The sequence below is a fragment of the Phyllobates terribilis genome, unplaced genomic scaffold (assembly GCF_046119375.1).
Source record: "Phyllobates terribilis strain yellow unplaced genomic scaffold, ASM4611937v1 Scaffold_1__5_contigs__length_1240528914, whole genome shotgun sequence".
Lineage (NCBI taxonomy): Eukaryota > Metazoa > Chordata > Amphibia > Anura > Dendrobatidae > Phyllobates > Phyllobates terribilis.
The window spans coordinates 365749627-365764895 of NW_027362761.1; positions in this window are offsets into that span (position 1 = coordinate 365749627).

Genomic DNA, 15269 nt, shown 5'->3' on the forward strand with positions numbered 1-15269 from the left:
CTAAGCTAAACAAGCCCAACTTTTTCAACCTCTCAACATATGAGAGGCCTTCCATCCCTTGTAATAATCTAGTTGCCCGCCTTTGAACTGACACCAACTTCTGAATATCCTTTTTAAAATGTGGAGCCCAAAACTGGATCCCATATTCTAGATGTGGCCTCACCAATTTGTGTTTGTCCACACGAACTGAACCATGAGTATGTCACAGAAGAAATACCATTTAGGACGCATCTATATATCTGTGGACATGACTGGCTCCATGTGTTGCTCCATGTAATCACAGGCATAGCAGACGGGTGCAGGAGCTATCTACATTTACTTGCACTAGTCCGTAAATCCGACCTGGTAAGTGCAGATTGTGATTATTTTCCTTCATGCGGACCTGAGGTTCATCTGAAAAATTGCCCATGTGCACACGCAGATAACTTAGGGTATGTGCCCATGATCAGGCTATAGCAGCGCATTGGACGCAGCGTATTTTCGCTGTGTCCAAAGCGCTGCATCCTATCACGCAGGTAAATCCGCATGTGTTCGTTGAACACATGCGGATTTACAGCACCCTATCCGTTCTATTGAGGAAGTTTCTGTTGCGGAGACGCTAGTCTCCGCAACAGAAATTGACATTCTGCAGTTCGTCAGGCTGCGTGCCCACTATGCGTTTTTCAAGCATTTTTGCAGCAGAATTTCCGCAGCAAAAATGCTTAAAAACGCTTGGTAATACGTGCCCCATGGTCCCCAATGATAATCCGTATGTGCTGTGCACATGCTGCGGAAATTTCCGCTGGGGATTATCATTGCGGAAAAATACGCAGCATGTCCATTAATTTTGCGGACACACAGCGTAATTGCCACCATTGACTTGCATTGAAACGCATAATATCCACGTGAGCACATTTGCACATACGGATATTATGCGATTCTATGTGCGGATGGTACCCAGGTTTGGAGAAGAGGAGACTCTCCTCCAGACCCAGGTACCATAGAACCTGTTAAAAAAAGAATTTAAAATAAAGATTATACTTACCTTCCGATGGCCCCCGGTGTTTTCTCCCGTCCGTCCGGTCTGTTGTATGGGTCGCGGTGGTGTGAAAGGACCTGCCATGACGTCATTTAGTCATGTGACAGAGCACGCGACTGCTGACTTCGGCGATCGCGTGACCTGTCACATGACTCTTTTTTTATTTTTTATTTTTAAACAATTTTTATTCTTTTTTTTAACTATTAACTTGGTCACACTATATAAATCCATGCCGGTTGCGTGGATTTATATAGTGTGACCAAGTTGTGAAGCACTTTCCAAGTGATGCTAAAATCGCTTGGAAAAGTTCTTGATAACCCGCATGCGGAAATGCATGTGAAGAACACTTGACAAATGCTTCTACCTGGCGGGAAAAACGCATGTAAAATCCGCATGCATTTTTCCTGCCAGGGAGATGCTGAAAAAATATGCAACATTTCTGCATCGTGGGCACTTAGCCTAAAGCCGCGCCACCGGTGAGTTTACGTGGCGTCAAATAGAAGCACAGTGGGCATGGGATTTCTATAAATCCCATCCACTGTGCCTCTAATGTAGAATTCAGCGTTTTTGACGCAGCGCATGTGAGCTGAATTCAAATGCTGCAAATACTGATTATGGGCACGTACACTTAGTATTGGTGTGTGGGCTGTCCATGTATGTATGGTCCGTTGTGCACACACACCATAAATACACCCGTGGGAATATAATTTTAGTGCATGTTCACACAAAGTTTTTCTTACCCGCATTCTGACATAAAAGTGCCCTTAGGCAGTTTCTTTATATTTGCCATTCAAAGGGAATGGGAAATATAAAGGAAGGATTTCTTCTCCCATCTGGAGCAACTTGTGTCTTTGATGTAAAAACTACTCTAACTAGAAGTGTGAATCTATCCTATGGAAGCTTTCCTCCACAGCATTAGTGGACGTCTTTTACTGAGATTATGTGTCAAAAATATTTTGTGTCAAAAATACATTGTTTGGGGATTTTTTTCTGTTAAAATACATTAGACAGCGGTTTGCTGGAAATTAAGAAGGAAATATTAAACACAATTCACTGTATTTTTTCGGAGTTTATTTTTCATTTTCACTTTAATAACATTTTATTGCTTTTTTCAGATTACATTATGCTGTAGTTATGGGATTTTTTTTAGTGTATTAGTTCCGCAGTCCTCCATTATGTCTTTCAGCTTCTGTTATAAAGGAAAACAAAACTCATGTACTATTTTCTGTTTAATTATTTTGAGGTGTTTTTTTTTCAGGAACTAAAGCAAAATATAAAAAGCACCACAAACCTGTGAAAAATGCAAGAAAACACACATGTAAAAGTACCAGCATAGGTCAAGTTCATGTTACATTTTGGCCGCACGTTTGTAATTCTGTCGTGGGTTCTGTTCCTACTAAACCATGAACCATACATAGAGATGTATCCATCTTTGAAGGAAAAAACAATAGCGTAATCTGTAGCTACCGATGAATAAATGATGTCTAATGTATGTTTTGGATTCCATTTGATAACTGAAGTCTTTATCTTCGTTGCGGACACATCTAAATCCAATTTTTCAGAGGTTCAGACAGGACATGAATGTGTGGCTAAAAAGTGATGTGAACGTAACTTTACAGAGGCAAATCTCCACTTCCACATGAATCTAACACTATGCCATGCACCTTATTCCAGTATGGTAGCAATGTTGAGTTCTAGGTAAATTGATATAGTTTGGCCATATGTACACAGAACGACTGGACACACCAAGCTGCCCATTATTAGCTGGATCGGATTGCTGACTCTGGAGGTTTCTGCACAATTTCATCATTGATAGGACAGCATGGTGGCTCAGTGGTTAGCACTGCAGCCTTGCAGCGCTGGGGTCCTGGGTTCAATCTCACCAAGGACAACATCTGCAAGGAGTTTGTATGTTCTCCCTGTGTTTGTGTGGGTTTCTCCCAGGTAGTCCAGTTTCATGCCACATTCCAAATACATACTGATAGGGAATCTAGATTGTGAGCCCCAATGGGGACAGTGCCTGTAATGTATGTAAAGCTCTGTGGAATTAATGGCGCTTTATAAGTGAGTAAAAAATCAATTGCTGGAGTTCCAGCAGATTCTCCACAGAGCTGTTATCCAGGAATACGGAGGATGCTACCAGAAGAAAAAGGGTTGTCCTTATGGGCCAACTTCTTTAAGAAAATAATTAGGCAAAATGAAAGGGGAGACTTTTTATCAATTCAGTATGAATAACGGCTCATGCAGACATCTGTGGATCTCAGTCCCATCACGAACCGCAATACATGGACTGGCCGCAGATTTCATGGATATCTGCATGAGCCCTAAAACCCACAATTTAATTACTTACAGGAAATGAAAGGGTTATTCAATGGCATAACTTGAAGCTTGTTGATTTCCATGCAAACTCTTGACCAGGGCTCCCAGCTGTTTAATATTGTTGTTATCATATGGTCACAAGTAACCTTTTGAGACCACTTATGCTTCAAGGTATGACTGCAGCCCCTGCACCTACTGTGGCACTCCTGGGGTTATTCCCTCATCAGCTTGTCCAAGCACAGACTACAGGAGGTAGAATAAAAGCAGCCAAGCGTGACTGACATGTGCTGTTTCTGTAACTCCCAAGATGAACTGAGTCATTTTCTTTAAGGCATTGTCCAGTACTAGACACCCTCTTCTTAACCCTTTCATGAAATGGCGATTTTACGTTTTTTTTGTTTTTTGCTCCCCTTCTCTCAAGAGCCATACGTTTTTTATTTTTCCATCCATATAGCCATATGAGGGTTTGTTGTATGTGGGACAAGTACTTTTGAATGACCCCATTAATTTTACAACATTGTGTACTAGAAAATGGGAAAAAAATTCCAAGTGTGTTGAAATTGCAAAAAAGTGCAGTTCCACAATTGTTTTGTTTTTTTATTTACTATGTTCACTAACACTGAAAAACTTGGGACAAAGTTGCAGGCCAACCAGTATACAGTATAACGGGCCCCACATAGTCCTCCATACAGAATAATGGGTCCTTCATCTATATATATAATCGTCTTATCCCGTCCGTCCGTCCGTCTGTCTGTCTGTCTAGGAAATCCCGCGTCGCTCATTGGTCCGGCAGCGGCCAATCAGCGCCGCGGGATTTCTGAAAAAAGATGGCGGCCGTTAGCGGCTCATCTGCGGGACGGAGCTCAGCGGCGATGCAGCCGGGAGATGACCGGCGCGAGGCGCTCATCTCCCGGCCGGTAGCAGCGGAAGGACCGCCGGCGCCGCTGACCTCCATGCGGAAGGGAGGACCGGGGAGCGGCGCTGCGGGTCGGGATACTTCTGCTCTGAGCGCCCGCTCATATCCCGGGTTCTCGCAGCGGAAGTAGCCGCACAGGCAGCGCCGCTCCCCGGTCCTCACCAAGACGATTCGATGATTGGTCGCGGTCTTCGGACCCGACCAATCACTGATCTTAGCGCAAAAGTTAAACACCGCTGTGCTGATTGGTCGCCGACGCTGCCCGCGACCAATCACCGATTTGGGCGCCACATTTAAATATCGGCCGCGACCAATCAGCACAGCGGTGTTTAAATCTGGAGCCAAGATCGGTGATTGGTCGCGGCCGATATTTAAATTTGGCACCCAAATCGGTGATTGGTCGCGGGCAGCGTCCGCGACCAATCAGCACAGTAGTGGTTAACTTTAGCCGCAAGATCAGTGATTGGTCGCGGGCCAAGACCGTGACCAATCACCGATTTGTGCGGCACATTTAAATAGCGGCCGCGACCAATTGGATGTCAGCGCCGCTCCCCGGTCCTCCGTTCACGCCTTAGCCGCATGGATGTCAGCGGCGCTGCCTGTGCGGATACTTCCGCTGCGAGAACCCAAGACATGAGCGGGCGCTCGGAGCAGAAGTATCCCGACCCGCAGCGGCGGCCGCGACCAACCAGCAGTATTGGCGCCAAATTTAAACACCGCTCTGCTCATTGGTCGCGGCCGTCGACCATTCAGCGATTTTGGTGCCAAATTTAAACCCCGCTCTGTATCGCTCTGCTGATTGGTCGAGGCCGCCGACCGCGACCAATCAGCAGTATTGGCGCCAAATTTAAACACTGCTCTGCTGATTGGTCGTGACTAATCAGCGATTTTGGTGCCAAATTTAAACACGCTCTCCATTCCTCACTAACACTGTTCGCAGATTGGTCGCGGCCGGCGCCCGCGACCAATCACCGATATTGCCGCCAAATTTAAACACCTCTTTGCTGATTGGTCGCGGTTGCCGAACGCGACCAATCAGCGATTTGGGCGCCAAATTTAAACGCCGCTCTGCTAATTGCGCCCCGTCGGCCGCATACCTATTCTAGAATACCCGATGCATTCGAATCGGGCCAACATCTAGTACAGAATAATGGGCCCCACATAGTCCTCCATACAGTATAATGGCCCCACATATGGGTGGTGGTTCTGGTGTCACGGGCCAAATAACACCACCCTGCAGGCCAGATTTGGCCCACGGGCCGGAGTTTGACATGTATGATCTAAGTGGCAAAAAAAAACAAAAAACACAAATTTGTAAAAAAAAAAAAATTTGCTTTTGTTTCCATTTTCTGAGACCCATAACATTTTCATGTTTCAGGATCTGGGGCTGCGTGATGGCTGATTTTTTGTGCCTTGAGCTTACGTTTTTACTAATACCATGTTGGGGCAGAAACGATGTTTTCATCGTCTGTTATTACAATTTAATTCAATGTTGTGGCAGCCCGAAAAACATAATTCTGTCGTTTTGATTTTTTTCTCATTACGCCGTTTACCAATCAGATTAATTTACTTTATATTTTGCTAGATTGTACCTTTACGAACCCAGCGATACCGAATATGTGTTTTTTTATTGTTTTATTTCTAATGAGGCAAAAGGGGGTGATTTAAACTTTTATATTTATTCGGTCTCCCATGACAGCACCACGTGAGAAAGAGGATCCGCCCATCAAGGACAGGAAACCTACAGGTTAAAAAGGGCGGCCCTCTCTTCCCGCCTCAGTTTAGGTTTCCTGTCCATGATGGGAGACCTCGCAGGCTTACCTGCAGAAGATGGACTCCTGTCCCAGAGAGGGCCACAGCAGGTGGTTGGAGCCGGTTCCTCCCGGTCCTCTGGAGACGCCACGGTAGGGCTCAGTGGGGCGCCTCCGTGAGCGTTGCGGCGGGCGCGACATCGCATCACGGAGAGGTAGATGTCCGCCAGGTGTGGGGCCGCTAGCGGGCTTCCTCCCCCCACTACAATTTGCAGGAGATCCATGTCGCGCCGGCGGGGCACGTGACAGGCGCGACCTACTGACGTGACTTCCGGTGCGCCGGGCAGGAAGTCCCTGTGACGTCACCGGAAGGGGCGGAGCTCATTTGAATTTTGCGCGCGAACAGCTGAACGCCGGGGGATTAAGGACCTGGCGGCGAGGAGCCCACCTGGAACCCACCTGGCCACCTGGGGAGGAAGACCAAGGAGCAGGTAACGCCCTCCTGGGTAAAAAAAAAAAAAAAAAGGAGCACACACCCACACATGGTACCGGTATGGCCAGTATATAAAGGGTCTGGTAACATACAGAGGTGCTTCCCAGCCCATTCTTACACTGTAAGTTATGGAAGATTCACAAGAGCTGTCACCTAGGCAACAACATCTGCTGCAGGAGCAGCCCTCTGGGGAGCCCTCACAACTAGTGGCGCAGCGCCATTCCCGGCTAGGGTCTGGTCATTCAGCTAGAAGAGCTGTCACTAAGAGCAGGAAGGACGGTCCGGTGCGGCGTGATTCCTCGCCATGCATGTTGGATTCCTCTGCTTCTACGGTACCGAAGGCTCTGTGGGGTGAGTGGAATCTTCGTGAAAGTTCTACTAATGTTTCCTCCTTCTTTCTATCTACAACTTTCTTTTAGAGCAAGAAATGTTCCTCGAAATCCAAGCACAGAGAATGTGCCTTATGTAGCTGTCCACTCCCTGATTCATATAGCAAGAGGTTATGCAAGCTTTGTATTAGCAAAATGATGTCGGAGGAAACCCCAGATTTTTCCCTAGGCCTAAGTGTGGCACCCCAGGGGTCTGGTTCCCACAGTAATAGCAATATTACGTCTGTGAGCAGGTGGGAGGTTTCCTGGTCAGACATCCTATGCATGCCACACCTCCTGCCCAGTCCTGGGAGGGGAAGAACTTCCCCTATATAAAGCTGGGGCTGAGGCAGGGTTAGAGGGAGAGAGAGCAGAGAACACAGACAGAGACACAGTCTGGTCTGTAGTGGAGCAGCTATAGGGAAAGAAAGATCAGGAGCTCTGTGGGAGCTGTACTAAAAGAGGTCAGGGGCTGGAAGCTGTAGAGCTCGCCCTGATTGAAGAGTTCTTACCGGACCCGGAGTCCGAGGCTGTGGGGACTAATCCTTACCCAGCAGCAGAAACCGCCCGGCAGGGGATTTCAGGTCCTCTGGCCAAGAAACCCGAAGGCACGGTCACACGCAAGGGACCAGCACCGCGACGTGGAGCGGAAGCTACCAAAAGGCCCCGAGTCACCGGCCATACGGGTGAGCACCACACGGTACACTCAGGGACGTGGGCTACTTTTACCAGCCTCTAGCAAGGTAGCCAGAAGAGTGCGATTAGTTGGGGAGGCCTACAACTCCACCTGGCCAGGGGAGATCCCATCTGCTCGCGGACTGACCAGGCCCCGATCGCTAGCCAGTACTCCGGGAGGGTCTACCTTTGCCACCAGTAAAGACCCTGAACTACACCGCACCGTCTCCGAGTGTTTCATCATCCACGTCCGCTGCCCTGAGGCCATACCCCTCCCGTTGGGGGTTATACCATCCCCGCTGCACAACCGTATCACCGGCCTCAGCGGTCTGCCCTGCAGCGGCGGTCTCATGACCGCATTCAACGGGTGGCGTAGTCGAACATTCTAACATCTACTGCTAAATACTGCCGCTCAGTTTGACTCCCTGGGCACGGACCGGGTCACCGCCACGAAACTACTACCCCTCTCAGATCCGGCTCCGGGTAGGCCCCCGCGTGCGCAACGCTACTCAGCACAGGCCCAGGGGCGCGTCATAAGAACTTTAATAAGGGAAGAAATAGGCAAAGCATTGCAGGGTTCAGAGTCTGGGCATATTCCTCAAGAAACCCAGCCGGGTTCAGACTCTGAACTGTCGGTCGCCTCCTCCTCCGCCTTCTCTTCCTCTGACAGTGAGCCGGATAGACAGTGCTTTCCCCTGAAGGAGGTCGATGCCCTAGTAAAAGCCGTCCGATCTACAATGGGGATAGTGGACACGAGGGCAGAGAAGTCAGCTGAGGATGTTATGTTTGGTGGTCTGGGGCTAAAGAAAAGAAGGGTCTTTCCGGTAAATTCAAAGGTGAAAGACCTCATTGATAAGGAGTGGAGGAAACCTGACAAGAAGGGTAGTGTTCCTCCATCCTTTAAAAGGAAATATCCATTTGAGGATGCCAGGTGTTCCTCCTGGTTAAAAGCACCCAAGCTGGATGTTGCTGTTACCAAAGCAGCGAAAAGAACTTCCCTCCCGTTCGATGATATGGGTGCATTGAGAGACCCCCTAGACAGACTGGCTGATACTTTCTTGAAAGGGGCATGGGAGACAGCTGCAGGAGCACTGAGACCAACAGTAGCAGCTACCTGCACGTCCAGAGCCCTGATGGTGTGGCTTGAACAGCTAGACAGTCAGTTGAAGGATGGGACTTCTAGGAAAGACATTATTTCTTCCCTTCCACTGGTTCAGGGGGCGGCAGCTTTTCTTGCTGATGCATCTGTGGACTCAGTAAGGTTGGCAGCAAAATCAGCAGCACTGTCAAATTCGGCTCGGCGAGCCTTGTGGATTAAATGCTGGCCAGGGGATTTACAGACTAAATCCAGACTGTGCACAATCCCGTGCGAAGGAGAATACCTCTTTGGTCAAACCATGGATGACTTATTGGAGAAAGCTGGGGACGCTAAGAAGGGGTTTCCATCAGTACCTCTACCCTCCTTTAAGAGATCGTTCCGGAAGAGGAAATTTTTCCGGAAGAGATATTTCAGGGAGCAAGACAAGTCTGACGAAAGGGGTCGAAAAGGTAGAGGTCTACTCTTTGGTCCGTCTCCAAAAATTGAGCAGAAGCCAGGGGATACACGATCAGCCCAGGTGGGAGGGAAATTGTCATTTTTTGTCCCAGCTTGGGAACAGATTTCTCATAGTAATTGGATTTTAAGCCTGATTAAGTATGGTCTTAAATTTCAAGTTAAAGCAATGCCTCACAAAAGATTCATGGTTGTTCCCTCCAGTTCTTCCCCCAGAACGCCAGGCTGCCCTCGTTTCGGAAGTACAAACCCTAATAAGAAAGCACGTCCTGATTGAGGTTCCGGAGGCTGAAAAGGGTCTTGGTTTCTACTCCCCGCTCTTCTTGGTTCCGAAACCGGATGGAAGTTTCAGGACAATCATAAATCTGAAATCCCTGAATAATTTCCTTAAAATACACACCTTTAAAATGGAGTCTTTAAAATCCGTAATAAAGTTACTTTTTCCCCACTGCTATATGGTAGTGCTCGATCTCAAAGATGCGTATTACCATATCCCAATTCATAGTGACTATCAGAAATACTTGAGGCTGGCCATTGAAATTGACGGGGTGGTTAAACACTTTCGATACACTGCACTCCCCTTCGGTTTAGCTATAGCCCCGTGAGTTTTTACTAAAGTAATGGCGGAAGTTATGGCCCATGTAAGAGAAAGGGACATTCTAATTATCCCTTACCTGGATGATCTCCTGATAGTGGGGAACTCGTTGGTTCAGTGCGAGACCCACCTGCGGGAGACCATGTCGGTCTTAAAGCGCTTGGGGTGGTTTCTAAATTTAGAAAAGTCTAGACTATCTCCACTCAAGGTACAACAATATCTGGGGGTCATATTAGATTCCAGGAAACAGCTATGTTGCCTTCCAGAAGAAAAAATTTATAGAATCCGGGGGTTGGTAGCACAATGTATAAATAAACCTTCTATGTCACTCCTTAAGGCCATGTCACTATTGGGAATCTTCACCTCCACTTTTCCTGCGGTTCGTTGGTCACAATTACATTCAAGAGCTTTTCAGTGGGATGTGTTGTACAATAACGCAGCTTTAGAGGGGCATCTAGACCGTGAGTTTACGCTAGGTCCTCGTGCCATAAGGTCCCTTCGTTGGTGGTTGCGACAAGACAATCTTGCTAAAGGGGTTCCCTGGGAATGCAGTCCAACTGCAGTCTTGTCCACTGATGCAAGTGCTACAGGTTGGGGAGCTCACTTTGAAGGGAGATTAGTGCAGGGAACCTGGTCAAGCAGTGAGCGACAGTTGTCATCAAATGTTAAGGAGCTTCTGGCGGTGCAGCATGCGTTCAACGAGTTCCTTATATATTTACAGGGCCAGCATGTCCGTATACTCTCGGACTATCAAGTCACGGTAGCTTACATAAACCACCAAGGGGGAACCCGCTCAAGAAACTTGATGAGGGTAGCAAACGCACTTCTGCTGAAAGCCGAAGATCATTGTCCCTCTCTTTCGGCTACTCATCTAAAACGGAAGGAAAACATCACAGCGGATTTCCTCAGCCGTACTTCCGTAAAAGAGGGAGAGTGGTCCCTAAATACGCAAATATTCTCCAGAATCGTAGAAATGTGGGGCCTTCCGACTGTGGACTTATTCGCAACAAGAGTCAATCGGAAAGTGGAAAATTTTTGCTCCTTAGACCCCAGAGAAGAACCCCTGGCAGTGGACGCCTTCATGGTTCCCTGGAGATTTCCTCTGGCATATGCCTTCCCTCCCATGATCCTGCTCCCAGCGGTGATAAGAAAGATCAGGGCAGACCGGGCCAGAGTGATACTCATATGCCCCTTTTGGCCCAAAAGACCGTGGTTGCCTTGTCTCCGGAAGATGTCCATATCAGATCCCTGGGTTCTTCCGGAGATTCCGGACCTCCTCACTCAGGGGCCACTTTCCCATCCTCCAACCCCGAGTCTACATTTGACGGCGTGGAATTTGAGAGGGTGTTATTGACCAACAAAGGATTCCCCGCAAATGTAGTGAATACTCTCCTGGCTAGCAGAAAACCTGTTACCACCCGTATTTATGCCAGGACCTGGAGGAAGTTTCTGTCCTTTGCAGAAGTTAAGGTGGAGGAGGGGCCCCCTATTGGGAAAATTCTGGAATTTCTGCAGCGGGGCTTAGAATTGGGTCTCACTACCAGTACCTTGAAAGTACAGGTGTCGGCGTTGGGAGCTTTATTTTCTTCCAATATTGCAGATAACTATTGGATAGCCCGTTTTATAAAAGCTTCCTTTAGGTGTAGACCCATTACCAAAGTAAAGATGTCTCCCTGGGATTTGAATTTTGTATTAGATGCCTTGACCAGTCCTCCTTTTGAGCCACTAGATTTAGTCTCCCCTAAAATTATTTTCCTAAAGACGGTCCTGTTAGTAGCCCTAACTTCAGCCAGGAGAGTCAGTGACCTACAGGCCCTTTCAATATGCCCTCCATTTACGCAAATTCTGGAAGATAGGATTATATTAAAACCTGATCCAGCCTTTCTTCCTAAAGTGGCCACTCGATTCCATAGAACCCAGGAGATAGTTCTCCCGACCTTTTGCTTCCCGCCCAAAAATCAAAAGGAGGAGAGGCTTCACACTTTAGACGTTAGGAGGTGCGTACTAAAGTACCTAGAAGTATCACGTGGCTTTAGAAAGGATAAGTCCCTATTTATATGCTATCAGGGGGCTAGAAAGGGTTGTAAGGCCTCAAAGGCTACAATCGCTAGATGGATCAAGGAGGCCATTTCCCTCGCATACTCCTCAGGGGATAAAGAGATACCGGAGGGATTGAGGGCGCATTCTACCAGAGCGGTATCAACCTCCTGGGCGGAGAAGACAGGGCTTTCCATTGAGGAAATTTGTAAGGCTGCCACCTGGTCTTCTCCCTCTACTTTCTATAGACACTATAGATTGGATCTGGGTGGCTCTGCAGATCTCACTTTTGGGAGAAGGGTGCTTCAAGCTGTGGTCCCTCCCTAATTTCCTTTGTCTCTGTAATTTTCTCACGTGGTGCTGTCATGGGAGACCGAATAAAGCCTTAGTTACTTACCGGTAACGGGATTTTTCGGAGCCCATGACAGCACCCGTATATTCCCTCCCTTCACTGGTGTTGTGCACTCCCGTAGAGTTGATTTCTTTTTGTGCACCCTTGCGGGAAATTGATGAAAAGTAATGTACTTAATGTGATTATGTTTTGTTATAACTAACCTTGGCGGTACTCTCATGCTCTGTTAACTAAACTGAGGCGGGAAGAGAGGGCCGCCCTTTTTAACCTGTAGGTTTCCTGTCCTTGATGGGCGGATCCTCTCTCTCACGTGGTGCTGTCATGAGCTCCGAAAAATCCCGTTACCGGTAAGTAACGAAGGCTTTTTTTTTCATATTTTTAAAATTTTTTTTTTTTACTTTTTGCTGTATTTAATAGTTTCCTTAGAGAACGTAAAGCTGCGATCTGATCGACGATCTGCGATCATCTGATCATCAGCACTGCTATGTACAACCCCTGGCAAAAAGTATGGAATCACCGGGCTCGGAGGATGTTCATTCAGTTGTTTAATGTTGTTGAAAAAAAGCAGATCACAGACATGTCACAAAACTAAAGTCATTTCAAATGGCAACTTTAGGGCTTTAAGAAACACTAAAAGAAATCAAGATTAAAAATGTGGTACTCAGTAAGGGTAATTTTTTTCAGACCAAGCAGAGGGAAAAAATTATGGAATCATTCAATTCTGAGGAAAAAAAATATGGAATCATGAAAAACAAACACACAAAAGGACACTCCAATACATCACTAGTATTTTGTTGCACCACCTCTGGCTTTAATAACAGTTTGCAGTCTCTGAGGAATGGACTTAACGAGTGACAAACAGTACTCTTCATCAATCTGGCTCCAACTTTCTCTGATTGCTGTTGCCATATCAGCTTTGCAGGTTGGAGCCTTGTCATGGACCATTTTCTTCAACTTCCACCAAAGATTTTCAATTGCATTGAGATCCAAACTATTTTCAGGCCATGACATTGACCTTATGTGTCTTCTTTCAGAGAATGTTTTCACAGTTTTTGCTCTATGGCAGGATGCATTATCATCTTGAAAAATGATGTTATCATCCCCAAACATCCTTTCAATTGATGGGATAAGAAAACTGTCCAAAATATCAACGTAAACTTGGGCATTTATTGAAGATGTAATGACAGCCATCTCCCCAGTGCCTTTACCTGACATGCAGCCCCATATCATCAATGACTGTGGAAATTTGCATGATCTCTTCATGCAGTCATCTTTATAAATCTCATTGGAACGGCACCAAACAAAAGTTCCAGCATCATCACCTTGACCAATGCACATTCGCGATTCATCACTGAATATGACTTTCATCCAGTCATCCACAGTCCACGATTGCTTTTCCTTAGTCCATTGTAGCCTTGTTTTTTTCTGTTTAGGTGTTAATGATGGCTTATGTTTAGCTTTTCTGTATGTAAATTCCATTTCCATTAGGCGATTTCTTACAGTTCAGTCACAGACATTGACTCCAGTTTCCTCCCATTCGTTCCTCATTTGTTTTATTGTGCATTTCCTGTTTTGGAGACATATTACTTTAAGTTTCCAGTCTTGACGCTTTGATGTCTTCTTTGGTCTACCAGTATGTTTGCCTTTAACAACCTTCCCATGTTGTTTGTATTTGGTCCAGATTTTAGACACAGCTGACTGTGAACAACCAACATCTTTTGCAACATTGCGTGATGATTTACCTTCTTTTAAGAGTTTGATAATCCTCTCCTTTGTTTCAATTGACATCTCTTGTGTTGGAGCCATGATTCATGTCATTCCACTTGGTGCAACAGCTCTCCAAGGTGTGATCACTCCTTTTTAGATGCAGACTAACGAGCAGATCTAATTTGATGCAGATGTTAGTTTTGGAAATGAAAATTTACAGGGTGATTCCATAATTTTTTCCTCAGAATTGAGTGATTCCATGATTTTTTTCCCTCTGCTTGGTCTGAAAAATTTAATCTTACTGAGTACCACATATTTAATCTTGATTTCTTTTAGTGTTTCTTAAAGCCCTAAAGTTGCCATTTGAAATGACTTTAGTTTTGTAACATGTCTGTGATCTGCTTTTTTTCAACAACATTAAACAACCTGAATGAACATCCTCCAAGCCCGATGATTCCATAATTTTTGCCAGGAGATGTATAGTGAAAATCACAATTTATGAATGCCAGCTACAGGCTGGTTTTCACATGAGTATCATAATCACAGGCAGGGGACGGGGGTCATCAGCAGACTCTCAGCTGTTATGACAACCCATCAGCGCCCCCACATCACAGGCGCTCCAATGGGCATGTGCAATGACGTGACCCCTTGCCAGCGTGTGTTAAATGCCGCTGTCAGAGATTGGCAGCAGCATTTAACAGGTTAATAATCGTAGGCGGTGCTAAGCTTCACCTGCGGCTGTTAAAGATACAGTACAGACCAAAAGTTTGGACACACCTTCTCATTTAAAGATTTTCCTGTATTTTCATGACTATGAAAATTGTACATTCACACTGAAGGCATCAAAACTATGAATTAACACATGTGGAATTATATACTTAACAAAAAGTGTGAAACAATTGAAAATATGTCTTATATTCTAGGTTCTTCAAAGTAGCCACCTTTTGCTTTGATGACTGCTTTGCACACTCTTGGCATTCTCTTGATGAGCTTCAAGAGGTAGTCATCGGAAATGTTTTTCGCTTCACAGGTGTGCTCTGTCAGGTTTAATAAGTGGGATTTCTTGCCTTATAAATGGGGTTGGCACAATCAGTTGTGTTGTGCAGAAGTCTGGTGGATACTCAGCTGATAGTCCTACTGAATAGACTGTTAGAATATGTATTATGGCAAGAAAAAAGCAGCTAAGTAAAGAAAAACAAGTGGCCATCATTACTTTAAGAAATGAAGGTCAGTCAGTCCGAAAAATTGGGAAAATTTTGAATGTGTCCCCAAGTGCAGTTGCAAAAACCATCAAGCGCTACAAAGAAACTGTCTCACACGAGGACCGCCCCAGGAAAGAAAGACCAAGAGTCACCTCTGCTTCTGAGGATAAGTTTATCCGAGTCACCAGCCTCAGAAATCGCAGGTTAACAACAGCTCAGATTAGAGACCAAGTCAATGCCACACAGAGTTCTAGCAGCAGACAACTGTTAAGAGGAGACTTTGT